Consider the following 13,708-nt stretch of genomic DNA (forward strand, 5'->3'; position numbering starts at 1 on the left):
TCCCCTCACAATATTTTGAAAATTACTATTATATATATATATATATATATATATATAGGGAAATGTTCGACATCCTAAGTTTTACCCTACACTTTACCAAATGTGTTTTGTCCTACATGAGCTAGAAGTTTTGGAATGGGCCGATTTTTTGTGAGGATGATCTATACGGTTAGAAGATCATCCTCATAAAAAATCAGCTCATTCCAAAATTTCTAGCCCCATGTTTACAAGTTGAAAAATCGTGGATTGTCCATTTTTTGTAAACCATTTTTGATGGGGTTAAAAGTTTTGGAATAGGCTTATTTTTGGAGAGAATAATCCCCTCGTCATAGAGGTTATTCTCACCAAAAATCAGCCTATTCCAAAACTTCTAACCCATGTAGGACAAAACACGTAGGAGGGTAAAGGGTAAGGTGCTGAATGGGACCCATATATATATGGGTCTCGTTCCCCACCCTAAGATTTACCCTACACTTTAACAAACGTGTTTTGTCCTACATGTGGAATGGGCTGATTTTTGGTGAGGATGATCTCTATGGTGAGGAGATCATCCTCACCAAAAATCAGCTCATTCCAAAGCTTTTAACCCCATCAAAAATGGTTTACAAAAAATGGACGATCCACGATTTTTCAACTTGTAAACATGGGGCTAAAAATTTCGGAATGGGCTGATTTTTGGTGAGGATGATCTCCTCACCATAGAGATCATCCTCACAAAAAATCAGCCCATTCCAAAACTTCTAACCCATGTAAGACAAAACACGTTTGTTAAAGTGTAGGGTAAAGCTTAGGGTGTTGAACATTTCCCTATATATATATATATGGGAAATGTTGAGCACCAAACGTTTTGGCAACACATTTTTCAAAACATGGGTTAGAAGTTTTGGAGTGAGCTGATTTTTGATGAGGATGATCTCTACGGTAAGGAAATCATCATCACCAAAAATCAGCCCATTCCAAAACTTCTAACCCCATAAAAAATGGTTTAAAAAAATGGACAGTCCACGATTTTTCAACTTGTAAATATGAGGCTAGAAGTTTTGGAATGGGCTGATTTTTGGTAAGGATGATATCCTCACCGTAGAGACCATCCTCACCAAAAATCAGTCCATTTCAAAACTTATAACCCATGTAGGACAAAAATGGTTGGCTAAAATGTTGGCCAAAATATTTGGTGTTGAACGAGACCCTATATATATATGGGAAATGTTCAACACCCTATGCTTTACCCTACACTTTATCCAAAATGTTTTGTCCTACATAGTTAGAAGCTTAGGAATGGGCTGATTTTTGGTGATGATGATCTCCTCACCATAGAGATCATCCTCACCAAAAATCTGTCTATTCCAAAACTTCTAACCCATGTAGGACAAAACACGTAGGGTAAAGTGTAGGGTGTTGAATGGGACCATATATATATATATATATATATAGTCAAATTAGGCTTACTAAGTTAATAAGGATTTTACCCTTAGTAAGGATCTTTGGGATCACCTTATGAGACCAAAAACATGATCTATGCTTTAGGGTTGTAAAGGGCAAAATTCTATGAATTCTAAAAAAAGTTATTTTTTCATCATTGAATTTTAAATTTAAATTCAAGAGTTATGTGGAAGTCCGATAGTTGTCCATTTTCAAAATCTTGGACAAAGCCCAATTTTTTTTATATGACTTGATATGTATGTATATATATATGGGGATGGTTCAACAGTCCTAAAGTTTGCCAAGTTTTGTGCCAAACATTTTTCAAAATATGGGTTAAAAGCTTTGGAATGAGCTGATTTTTTGTGAGGATGATCTCTATGATGAGGAGATCATCCTCACCAAAAATCAACCTATTCCAAAACTTCTAACCCCATCAAAAGTGATTTACAAAAATTGGACGGTTCACGATTCTTCAACTTGTAAACTAGGGTTAAAAGTTTCAAAATGAGCTGATTTTTTGTGAGGATGATCTATTCACCGTAGAGATCATCCTCACAAAAAAATCAGCCTATTCCAAAACTTCTAACCCTATCAAAAGTGATTTACAAAAAAAGTTTGGCACAAAACTTGACAAACTTTAGGGCTGCCGAATTGCTCCCTATATATATATATATATATATGGGGATGGTTCATGCGACAATATATATGACAACGGTTTTTTGTAAACCACTTTTGATGAGGTTAAAAGTTTTGGAATGAGCTGATTTTTGTGAGGATGATCTCTATGGTGAGGAGATCATCCTCACCAAAACTCAGTCAATTCTGAAACTTGTAATCCATATAAGACAAAAATCATTGGCATAGATGTTGTCATATATATACAGTCAACGCCCTTTGTCCTGTATGGGTTAGAATTTCATAATGGGCTGATTTTTTGTATGGATGATCTCTATGATGAGAAGATCATCCTCACAAAAATCAGCCAATCAAAAGTGGTTTAGAATTTTGGACCGTCAATTTTTTACCATTAATTTGTAAACCACTTTATTAGGGGTGAGTTCGACAATAAAAGTTGTGAACTCGACAATAAAAAAAGCGGTGAGTTCAACAATTCATAAAAAGCTGTGTGTTCAATAATAATGAAGATCATTAAGAAATAAAAAGTTTACTACATGGATTATCAAGCTATCGGCCAAAACTTAGGGACTATTTAGAAATAAATCCCTCTGTCACAGTCCTTTAAGTAATTTTCCAAAAAAAAAATAACAACTCAATCCTCTTGTGCTCATGGTATAGGTCACATTTGAAAAAAAAAAATTAATATATAAAACAAATTTCTTTTATTAAGTCAAATGTTTAAAAGTTGACGGTCAGTGTACTCCTAATTTATTTGTTTCTGATCTTCGTAAGAACTTAGGATTTTTATTTTTTTTTGAAATTAGCATCAGCAAGTAAAATTTTTTGGGTTCGCCCCTGATAGAAACCCAAGCCTTTAATATATTGGGTGCATCAAATTTTTAGTATTGATTCGATTTAAAAAAAAAAAAAATTTAATCGAAACACGATTAAACTAGGGAAATATCATATGTGTTTGTATACAAATTCTCATAAAAATCACAAAGGAAAAGAAAAAAGTAACCAACAGGGCATTGTCGAACCGGTTTCTGCCAAAGGATGTGTCATGGGGGGCTATTCAATCGATCCTCAAGATTGGAAAAGCTTCAAAGCAAAACAAAGAGCTAATAGGATGGGGAGGTATCTCCTTGGACCACTGCCTCCACCTAATGATACTATTAAAAAATTAAGTGAAATTTTATCTTTAAAAATAAGTGATAGATTATTTGTAATGGACATCATTACACCTTATAATTATCATTTTGTTAATTCTACTTTTACATTCAATCGTTGGAAAGAGAGATGATCTAGTCATTACAAGATTAATGGATTTGGTGGAGAGGGAATTTGTGTAGAAGTTCAAAAGGCAAGTATTGGAAAATGTTGTTTTAACTTTTAAGGGAAAATTCATAAATAATGTGTGGGTTGGTTTTGGTGGGTAAAAGACTCAAAAGTACTTCATCATGAAGGTTTAAGAGCTTGAAGATGATTATTTAGGTGAGAAAAACCTTTGGTTTTTTTTATTACTGGTTGAAAATGAGGGCATTTAGTCATTTTTATCAATCCATAAGAGAAGACCAAGTTCAAGGAGGAGTGTTAAGGATTTGAAAATATAAAGGGGTACCTCAAATATTCACTATAAACGACGAGGAGTATGTCAAAATGACGTACGAGTTTTTCTTATAAGGACATTTTAGTCCAATAAAATTGGGTGTCGACTGGTAGTAGAAATTTGAAATTTTACTTTAGAAGGCAGCGGTTCAAAAACGTGGGTTGAGTGGTAGGACGTGCAGCGGCCATTTATTGTCTCCATTTATATACGTTGGCCCTACTCCCAATAGAAACTATAAAATTTAAATTGTTAGAATTTGAATAATAAAAAATTGATTTAGAGGTATCCATGATCCATCCCCATTAAATATTTTAGAAACCCATAATGTTTTTAAATGATTAAATCTATGACATGTACCTTGACCTCTGTCTTCTGTTGTTACAGACTAATAAAATGATTTAAATACCCTCATCTTCAACTTATTAGGTAAAAAATCTTTGATTTTTCTTTTCAAAATATCAATCATCTTCAAACACCTCGATTTTTTTTTTTTTTTTTTGAAAAACACTTTCCTGATTAAGTTAATCAAGAAAGTTTCATGATTGGCCCTTCCTTGTGAGATGCAAAAACATGATCCAATGCTATAAGGATGTAGATTTCAAATTTTTTAAGAGTTTTAAAAACAAATGTATAAAGTTAGAGTTGTGCTGGAGTGACCTCAAGATTGTATCTCATATCAGACAGCTTAATGTGAAAGTGTATGCATAGATGTTTTTTCTCTCGTATCTAGATGAAAAGCATCAATGATTCTTATACATTTTCACATCAGCATTATTCATAAAATTATTATTCATTATTGGATGTTAATTTTAAATTTGAGAGTTCAATTACCATCCATTTTCAAAGTTGTAGATAAAATCTTATAAAATACAAACTTTCTTCTTTTAGATCTAGCATACTCCATGAACTCTAGAGGATGTCAGTCCATGAGGACCTCATAACCCTCCATAAGATTGGAAATTTTATTAAATTATCAGCATTTTCAACCTTAAGATTTTATTTATTTAAACTTTCAAGAATAAGACATGATTTTTGAGAAGTGGAAGTCAATGGAATTTCGGTTAAAAAATTAAGGATTTTCTAAAATGGGCCAAGAGTTGGTGTTGAAAATGATGGATTAAAGATGGCATTGATTTTAAATTAAAAATAATTTGCCATGGTGAATCAAGGAATTTCAGCTAAAGTTGAAGATGAGAGCATTTAGGTTTTTTTATATATTATATTATAATAGAATTGAGTTAAGGGGGCATCATTAATTTAAAAAATATAGTTGAGACAACTTAAAAATCCACATAAATGTGGGGTTATGTCTAAATCACTTGAAAAAGAATGTGGGTGCAATGAGAGCGGATTTTTATTTATTTATTTATTTATTGGAATTTAAACTAAAAATCTGGATGTATCTTATCTTATGATTTTGTTGTTTGATGATAATAAAGATCATTAAAGTTGACGATGAGGAAGGATTTTCAGGAGAATTAATAAACCATGGTTTTGGGTTATCTTGTTAAGTTTTAAAGTGGGCCATTATAACTATAAATAGTTTTGGGGTCCATACCAATTTCAAACATTATATTTGAAAATGAAATTTGAACTAATAAATTTAGTTTATTTAAATTTAGATAAATAATTATTAATAAAAAACAATGTGATTTTTTTTTCAAACAATTGTAAATACTTCTTATTAGTTAAATTCAAAAAATATTTAAAAGAAAATAAGAATGTTGAAATGACAAGGATGTGTACCGTTATCACATGGTTTAAATCAGCACTATTTTTTAATCAATATATATATATATATATATATATATATATATATATATAGGGTCGGGTTATTACGACCCCCTTTGCGACACACCATTTTGTCTTCTATGGGCAAAAATGTTTGGAATGGGCTGATTTTTTGTGAGGATGATCTCTATGGCGAGGAGATCATCCTTGCCAAAAATCAGCTCATTATAAAACTTCTAGACCATCCAATTTTTGTTGAAAATTTATAGATCATCCTATTTTTGTATATCAATTTTGATGGGATTAGAAGTTTTTGAATGGGATGATTTTTTGCCAAGATGATCCCCTCATCACAGAGATCATCCTTACAAAAATTCAGCCCATTCCAAACATTTTTGCCCATATAAGAGAAAATGGTGTGTCGCAAAGGGGGTCGTAATAACGCCATCCATATATATATATATATGGGAAATGTTCAGCAACAAACATTTTGACAAACATTTTGGCAAAACATTTTTCAAAATATGGGTTACAGGTTTTGGAATGGGCTGATTTTTGGTGAGGATAATCTCTACGGTGAGGAGATCATCATCACCAAAAATCAGCCCATTCCAAAACTTCTAACCCCATCAAAAATGATTTACAAAAAATGGACGGTCCACGATTTTTCAACTTGTAAACTGGGGCTAGAAGTTTTGGAATGGGCTGATTTTTGGTGAGGATGATCTCCTCACCGTAGAGATCATCCTCACCAAAAATCAGCCCATTCCAAAACCTCTAACCCATGTTTTGAAAAATGTTTTGCCAAAATGTTTGTCAAAATGTTTGTTGCTGAACGGGACCCATATATATATATATATATATATATATATATATATGGGTCGGGTTCGTAAACCCCCATTACGACCCCCATTACGATATATGGGCAAAAATGTTTGGAATGGGCTGATTTTTTGTGAGGAGATCATCCTTGCCAAAAATCAGCTCATTATGAAACTTCTAGCCCCATGTTTACAAGTTGAAAAATTTTAGACCGTTCAATTTTTGTAAATCAATTTTGATGGGATTAGAAGTTTTGGAATGGGATGATTTTTTGCAAGGATAATCCCCTCATCACAGAGATCATCCTCACAAAAAATCAGCCCATTCCAAACATTTTTGCCCATATAAGACAAACGGTAAGTCGTAATGGGGGTCGTAATAACGCCATCCTATATATATTGAAATAAAAATATTTTACTATTATTTCCATTACAGTTATCTTAGATATTATTTTGTGGTGTAGGACGAAGGTAGTTAAAAATGTGGAGTCATGGACCTAGCAGATGAAAATAATTGTAATGGGAACTCCCTTTAAATGTGGAATATTATTGTTTATCAAGAATACTAGCCCCATCTGGTTGTCATGTGTGCAATCTTTTGGCCACTTTTTTCAAATCTTGGGCATCGATGCAAAGTATATACTTGGAATAAAGGTTCGGAATATGAGTCGATTACATATTTTCTCAATACCATGACTTAGGTTTAAACCTGCATTCACTTACTAATTACTAACCACTAACTTACTTGCTTATCAAATAATAATAAAAGAGTGTTGGGCGTAGTGGCTAGAGCTTACCTCCAAAAAAGGAGAGGTCTTGAGTTCAAGCCCCCTCGTTACCCATCCACAATGATTTATCTTGGCTTACCTGGTATGTGTGGCTTGTGGAGTATTGTGTGTACTTAAGTAGTCGTGGTCTAGATACTCTCATTATCAAAAAATAAAAATAAAATAAATACAAATACTTACAAGTACCCTACAAGATAGATAATTATTTTAGGAAAAAAGAAAATCTCAACCTTTAAGTCCTCACTTTATAGTGACACCAATAGTGGATTCTTCAAGCAAATCAAGCTCCTGAGGAAAAATGTTAAAAAATTTGGATGCAGTCTTTATTCGTAGTTGAAATTGAAAAGGAATGAGAAATCATAATTATGTAAAGAGAAAGCAATAATATTAATAATAATATAGACTCTACATTTTCTTTAGATTCTACTTTTAGTTACAATATATTTACCTTTAGATACCCTTAGTTAGTACTTAATTATACAACATAATGTTCTTATGAATAAGTTATAAGTGGAACAACTTCACTAGTTAGACTTCCATTGGTTACTTGTCAAATACCCAAAAAAAGACCCAATTCCTACGATTCTCTAAGATGGCAACATAAAATTGACTTCAAAAATGATTAGGTCCACAATGATGGACCCAAAATTGACTAATCGGTTCCAAGTACATTGGATAATTAGTAACTAGGTACCCATTGATACCCTTATTGGCCTAGAAATAGGTGTAGGAATCTATATTAGCAACACCAAATTGCATATGATGTGTGGCGTCCCGCCAAACGCTAACACAAATCCCAATGACACATCGAGGCAATAAGTGGTGCCTCGAAATTTCGGCATGGTCTCCTCTGTTTATATTAATGTTCCACGAAACTCAAAATCTAATAAATTAATATATAACCAAACCTGAATATAATAGATGCCAAAATTATATAAGGTACGAAAGATAGTAAGTTACGAAAGGCATAAGATTAGATCAGAGTTACGCAAAATGGTAAAGTATACAAGATTACAAAAACTTATCCTCACTCTAACATAGTCCAATCACTCGGCCCAAAACACTATGTACACTTCCTAGAACGAATAAACTCCTAAGGGAAGTAGTCTCACTGCTTACCGGATAATGGACTCTGGTCGTCGGTATGACCAACCAGATGATCCTCGCGCGATAGCTCTACGAGTGCCTTTCCGACTACAGGCTCTGAAGCTATAAAAAAAATAGGAAGTAAAGGGTGAGTAACAAGGGTTACCCAGTAGGTCCACAAACAATTCTTACTAATAACCTCACCTAACATGATTGAGTAATCATACTGATACATTTCAAAATATGCAACCTTTTATAAATCAAACTACGATTAACTGGTACATATAGTTAGGGATGAGCAACTAAACAGTTTAAAATTTCACATGGCATCAGTCATCTATACTCAGTATACATTTTTATTCTTATGCAAATATAATTGACAACATTTAAAATAGTAAACATGTTTTTTAGTCTATAATTCAAAATAGAACACAGATACATATTACAAAATGGTGGAGTAATAGAATTAGAGAGTTGGGGTTACGATCGGATCACTTTCAGTTGGACATGATGTTACAACATAAATTTGATTTTTAGTTCTTGATTTTGTGGTCGATCACCGCATTTACCACACTAGTGACCATTTATCCAGTTCAAACGGGCCGTTTGACGTGACCGTAAGCAATGAGTCTTTTTTCAATATGTCAGAATGTTCGACTACTACTAGATTGTTAGTAATCACTAACTAATCATCTTCGTCTATGCCTATCAAGCGTGCATGTGATTCTCAAAATAAACAACTTTATTCGGCTACGACCTTTACAATACACGTTCACTGGTAAAGATAGAAAGGAATGGACTCGGATTCCAGTTGTGACTCCACTCTCATACCACATATGAGCTTGGTGGTCCCTACCGTACATCCTAAGATAGTACACCACTCTGGATGATATGATGCACTATCCCTTAGGCATTCACAGACTCTTTAACAGCTCACAAAATAGCTACTTATATATATATATTACTTTTTTTCAAACAAAAAAGAAATTACACAATATAACAAAGTTGAGAATGGATATCCAATTCCTACCATTCAACAATAGCCACCCGACTTAAAATAAATAACAGTATTCGGAGCCTCTATACCAACATAATTTAAATAAACATGTAATCTTTCATTACAACTAGATATCCCTTTACCAACCTACACACAGCATATAATGTAAAATGCAAATTTCACCCCTTGGATGTGATTCTGATATTTTACCGTTTCATCATTTTCTCATTCTTCGATTTTTTCATTTTTCAACTTTTCAAACTAAAACCTTTTTTTTCAAGTTTTCAACTTCACTCTGATCATTCAATCGACAAACTATCAATTTTTTGTTAAAACGGGGTCTCAATGGATACGTGAAGGCAATCTGTCAGAATTAAAAAAGTTGGTGAAAATTTGGCTAAGTGTCGAAAATTCAAATTTTCAAAGTTCTCAAAATTGAAAACGGATTTTTGGAAATGAAAGCCTGATCACGAGATTCGACACCATATAATTTTTATAGTCTAATTCAAAATAACATGAAAGATATTAACTTTTGAAAATTTGTCAAAAACGTCGAATTTTACGTTTTTTTCTTGAAATCAAAATTAGAATTTTGATCATTTGAGATTTGGATCTTGAAACCATTCCCATTGTTACAAAATGGAGGGTAAAACCTTAATTTCATTCAAGAACTTAAAGTAAATGTCTATTTACTTAAATGTTTTTAATGAAATGAAGGGTGGAAAACCATGTACAAGTCATGAGGAGGGCAGTCCAAAAGTCAGAGACAGTTTTGATAAAATTTTATCGGTGGCTGTCGGTGGAACTAACAACTCCTGCCGATAGCATTGAACCATTTTACGAAATTTGGGTTTTTCAATCATTTTTCAGATTTTTCTTCCGTTCTTCGAACCCTTCGATCCACCCACAAATTTGTTGTTAAAAATTGATAAAAACACATCAAATCTCTAATTCTAACATGAATTTAAAATCAAACACAAGATTTCTACGATTTATAAATATCACACATATTCGATAAAAATTCCTAAATGAATATTTTGAAATCTAAATGTTACCACTAAGAATCGAGAGTCCCCTACCGAAGTTTGTGGACGCCAAAGGTGGTGAGCTAATATGAAAGATTAAGGTTCGACGGTACGAGAAACGAGTTTGGAGTGACTTGAGTGAAAAATGAACGAGTTGGTCACGAAACCCTTTATGGAAGTGTCCTTCCTCTTTTAATGATGGTGGACCACTCCTCTTCGATGTTGGATGGGCCTCCAAGTGGGTAGACTCAACCCTCATTCTATTTTTGGTAAGAGATTAAGAGAAAGAAACGAAAATAAGGATTTAATGGGGGTAAGAACGTGGAATTCATTGATGCCGATGATTTTTCCTTTTTCGTCGACGATCAATATGGACTTGATCACGATGGAGGTTGGTGAGAATAGGTTGAAATCCTAGAATAGAGAAATGGTTGATTTGGGATTCTTTATAGAAGAATAGAAAGAAATGAATTAAAAGAAAGTTAGATTTCTTTTATAACAAGGCTGAAGGCATCTTCGTAATTTTTATTCCTTTTGATGGTTGACGGCATCTTAATTTTCCGGACTCGAAATTTAACGGATGAATATTCCATTTCGAATAATTTTTCGCTACAGAACTAATGGTGTCATCAAATTTTTTTGAATCTCATTTTAATAAAAATTTACCTTTCTAAGTCCCACTCAACACGAAATTCGAGAATTTTATTAATTTTCTATCCAAACTCGAATTCGAACTTGCTTATAGGTTAACATATATATTTCGATATTTTTAAATCTAATGGCGAAGTCGATTTTCATTGAAAATGAACATAACAATATTCAAGTATTTTAATCTAAGTTTTCCTTTAGAATTTTTCCACAATTTCATTTTCAAGTTCCCTTGAGATACGAGAAATTTTTTTTTGGGTATTACATGATGATAAAAACATAAATCAATTTATAAAATGAGTATTGGAAAATAAATCTTTATTGATCATGTTTTTGTGAAAGAGGTCTTTTATTGAGTATATAAAAAATACATGATATTATTGATGTCCATGCCTTATAAATATCCCTAGGAACATTGGCCTAACATTAAGGAAAATAACTCGGATACAGGAGAACATTTGGGTCAATTTTCTCCAATTCGAGAAGAAACAATAAGCAAATTGTCAAGCACATCAAATGCTAAGAAGGGGTTTTAATCTTGAGTCAACGAAAAATGTTCTCATTCCAAGCACGACAATTAGTTATAGAACATTCGACATGATAGATTATTAGTATCTCCTAGACATGGTTAAATTGGGGCAACAATTAATGTTAAAACCTGTGACGTTAGATTACAGACAATAAATAGAAAACTGATGTGAAATAAAGTAACAAAGTATATTCTAAATACCATAAAATATATTATCTTAATGTTAAAATGAGCAAGATTTGTATTAGACACAATAGTCTTAAGATAGATTTCGCCCCTATGATGTGCCAATAGTCTCTAGACGTCTATCTCCCAGGATACAACGTTCTATATGTGTACAAGACAACACTCCAAGTGTACTCGTACAATTGAACTTGTATTGTGATTAATACTTTCAAGGACACACAAATAAATCTCTTGAAAATAAGTCAACACACTTTCTTTTCTTATCATTTGACAATAAAACCTTCTGATTGCTCTATATAAATTTTCTCATTTAATTAATCATTTAAAAATATTATTTTCACATCTATTTGATGTATTTTAAGTTTATATAAAGCATCAATTGTTATTAACATCATAATGTATGTTATTCTTATAATAGGTGAATATGTATCGAAATAATCCAAACTTTCTTTTTGTTTGAATTCTTTGACAACAAGTCTTGCCTTATATTTATCTATGAAACCATCGGATTTTAGTTTTTGTTTGAAAATCTATTTGTAATTTATTGGTTTGTTTCTTGATGGAAGATTTACCAACTCCCATGTATGATTTTGTATAATGGATTCAATCTCACTATTCACAGTTTCTTTTCAATATGGTGTTTTAGGTATGGATATGGCTTCCTTAAAGTTTTTGGGTTCATTTTCAAACAAATAAATTAAAAAAACTAGACCAAATGACGTAGATATCGTCGCTATCTTACCACTTCTTAGTTAATTATCATGAACATCATTTGATGTAGTATCATATGTTCTTTTAATGGAATGTACATCATCTATAAGTTTTGTATGGAAACTTATTTTTTTAAAATATCGCATTTCGTGATTCAATGATTGTGTTTTAATGCACAGCAATTATGTCTGATTTATGCACACAAAAAAATGATATATACTATTATTATTGGCATAGCCAATAAATACACAGTCAATAGTTTTAGGTCTTAACTTGATTTTTTTTTAAAGTTGGGACCGCTATTTTAACTAAATACTCTTACATTTTGAAGAATTTATATGAAGGCATTTTGCCTTTCTATAATTTATAAGGTGTCTTATTAGTTTTCTTATGGGATATTTTATTAAGAATATAATTTGCGAAAAGCAAAGCTTGTCCTCACAAGTTCTGTCATAGCTAGAACTAATTAGCATCGCATTTAGCATTACTTTAATATTTAATTTTTTCTTTCAGCAACTTCATTTTGTTGAAGCGTGTATGGTGTTGTTGTTTGATGAATAATTTCATGTTGTACACATAGCTCATCAAAAAGTAATGAATCATATTCACCACCTCGATATATTCTTACGACTTTAATCTTTTTATTGAGTTGATTTTCAACCTCATTTTTATAAATAATGAATAGGTCCAAAGTTTCGTCCTTACTTCTATGTAAGTACATATAACTGTATCTTGAGCAGTTATCAATAAAAGTATTGATTTAACACCTTTAATTTGAATATATTTCAAATCACAAAAATCACTGTGTATTAAATCTAAAGGTTTAGAATTTTTTTCAATGAATTTGAAAGATTGTTTTGAAAACTTAGATTCTATACAAATTTTACATTTATAATTAACATCAAAAATAAATTTAGGCAACAATCCTAAATTAGTCATTTTTCTTAAAGAACCATAATTAAGATGCCTTAATTTATCGTGTCATACATCAAGTAACTCAAGCATGTAAGTAAAAGAATTAATTTTATTTATATTAGAAATGTTAGGTACAATAGTCATTACATTCATTTTAAATAAACTATCGAACAAATTCCCTTTTTCCACATACATCCCATTCGTAGTAAGTACAAATTTGTTAGACTCAAAAATCAATTTGAAACTTTTCTTACTAAGTAAAGATCTGGATATAAAAAATTTTCGGATGTTGGGTACGTGCAATACATAATTTAAAGTAAGATTCTTCCCTAAAGTAAATTTCAACATAACATTTCCTTAACCTTCAATTGTTGAAGTCGAAGAGTTGCCTATAAACAACTTTTCTCCATTTTCCACTTTTTTATATTTTGAAAATAAATTCTTGTCAGAACATATATATTAAGTGGCCCCTATGTCTATCAATCATTCCTTAATATTTCCAACTAAGTTGATTTCAGAGATAACAACAGAAAGGTTAATGTTGGAAACAACTGCTACAAGATTTTCTATTTTAGTGAATTGGGCTTAAACAAGTTTATTCTTTGATGAATCTTGTTGT

Source organism: Akebia trifoliata, chromosome 10, assembly GCF_017979445.1.
Source record: "Akebia trifoliata isolate Shusen 1 chromosome 10, ASM1797944v1, whole genome shotgun sequence".
Lineage (NCBI taxonomy): Eukaryota > Viridiplantae > Streptophyta > Magnoliopsida > Ranunculales > Lardizabalaceae > Akebia > Akebia trifoliata.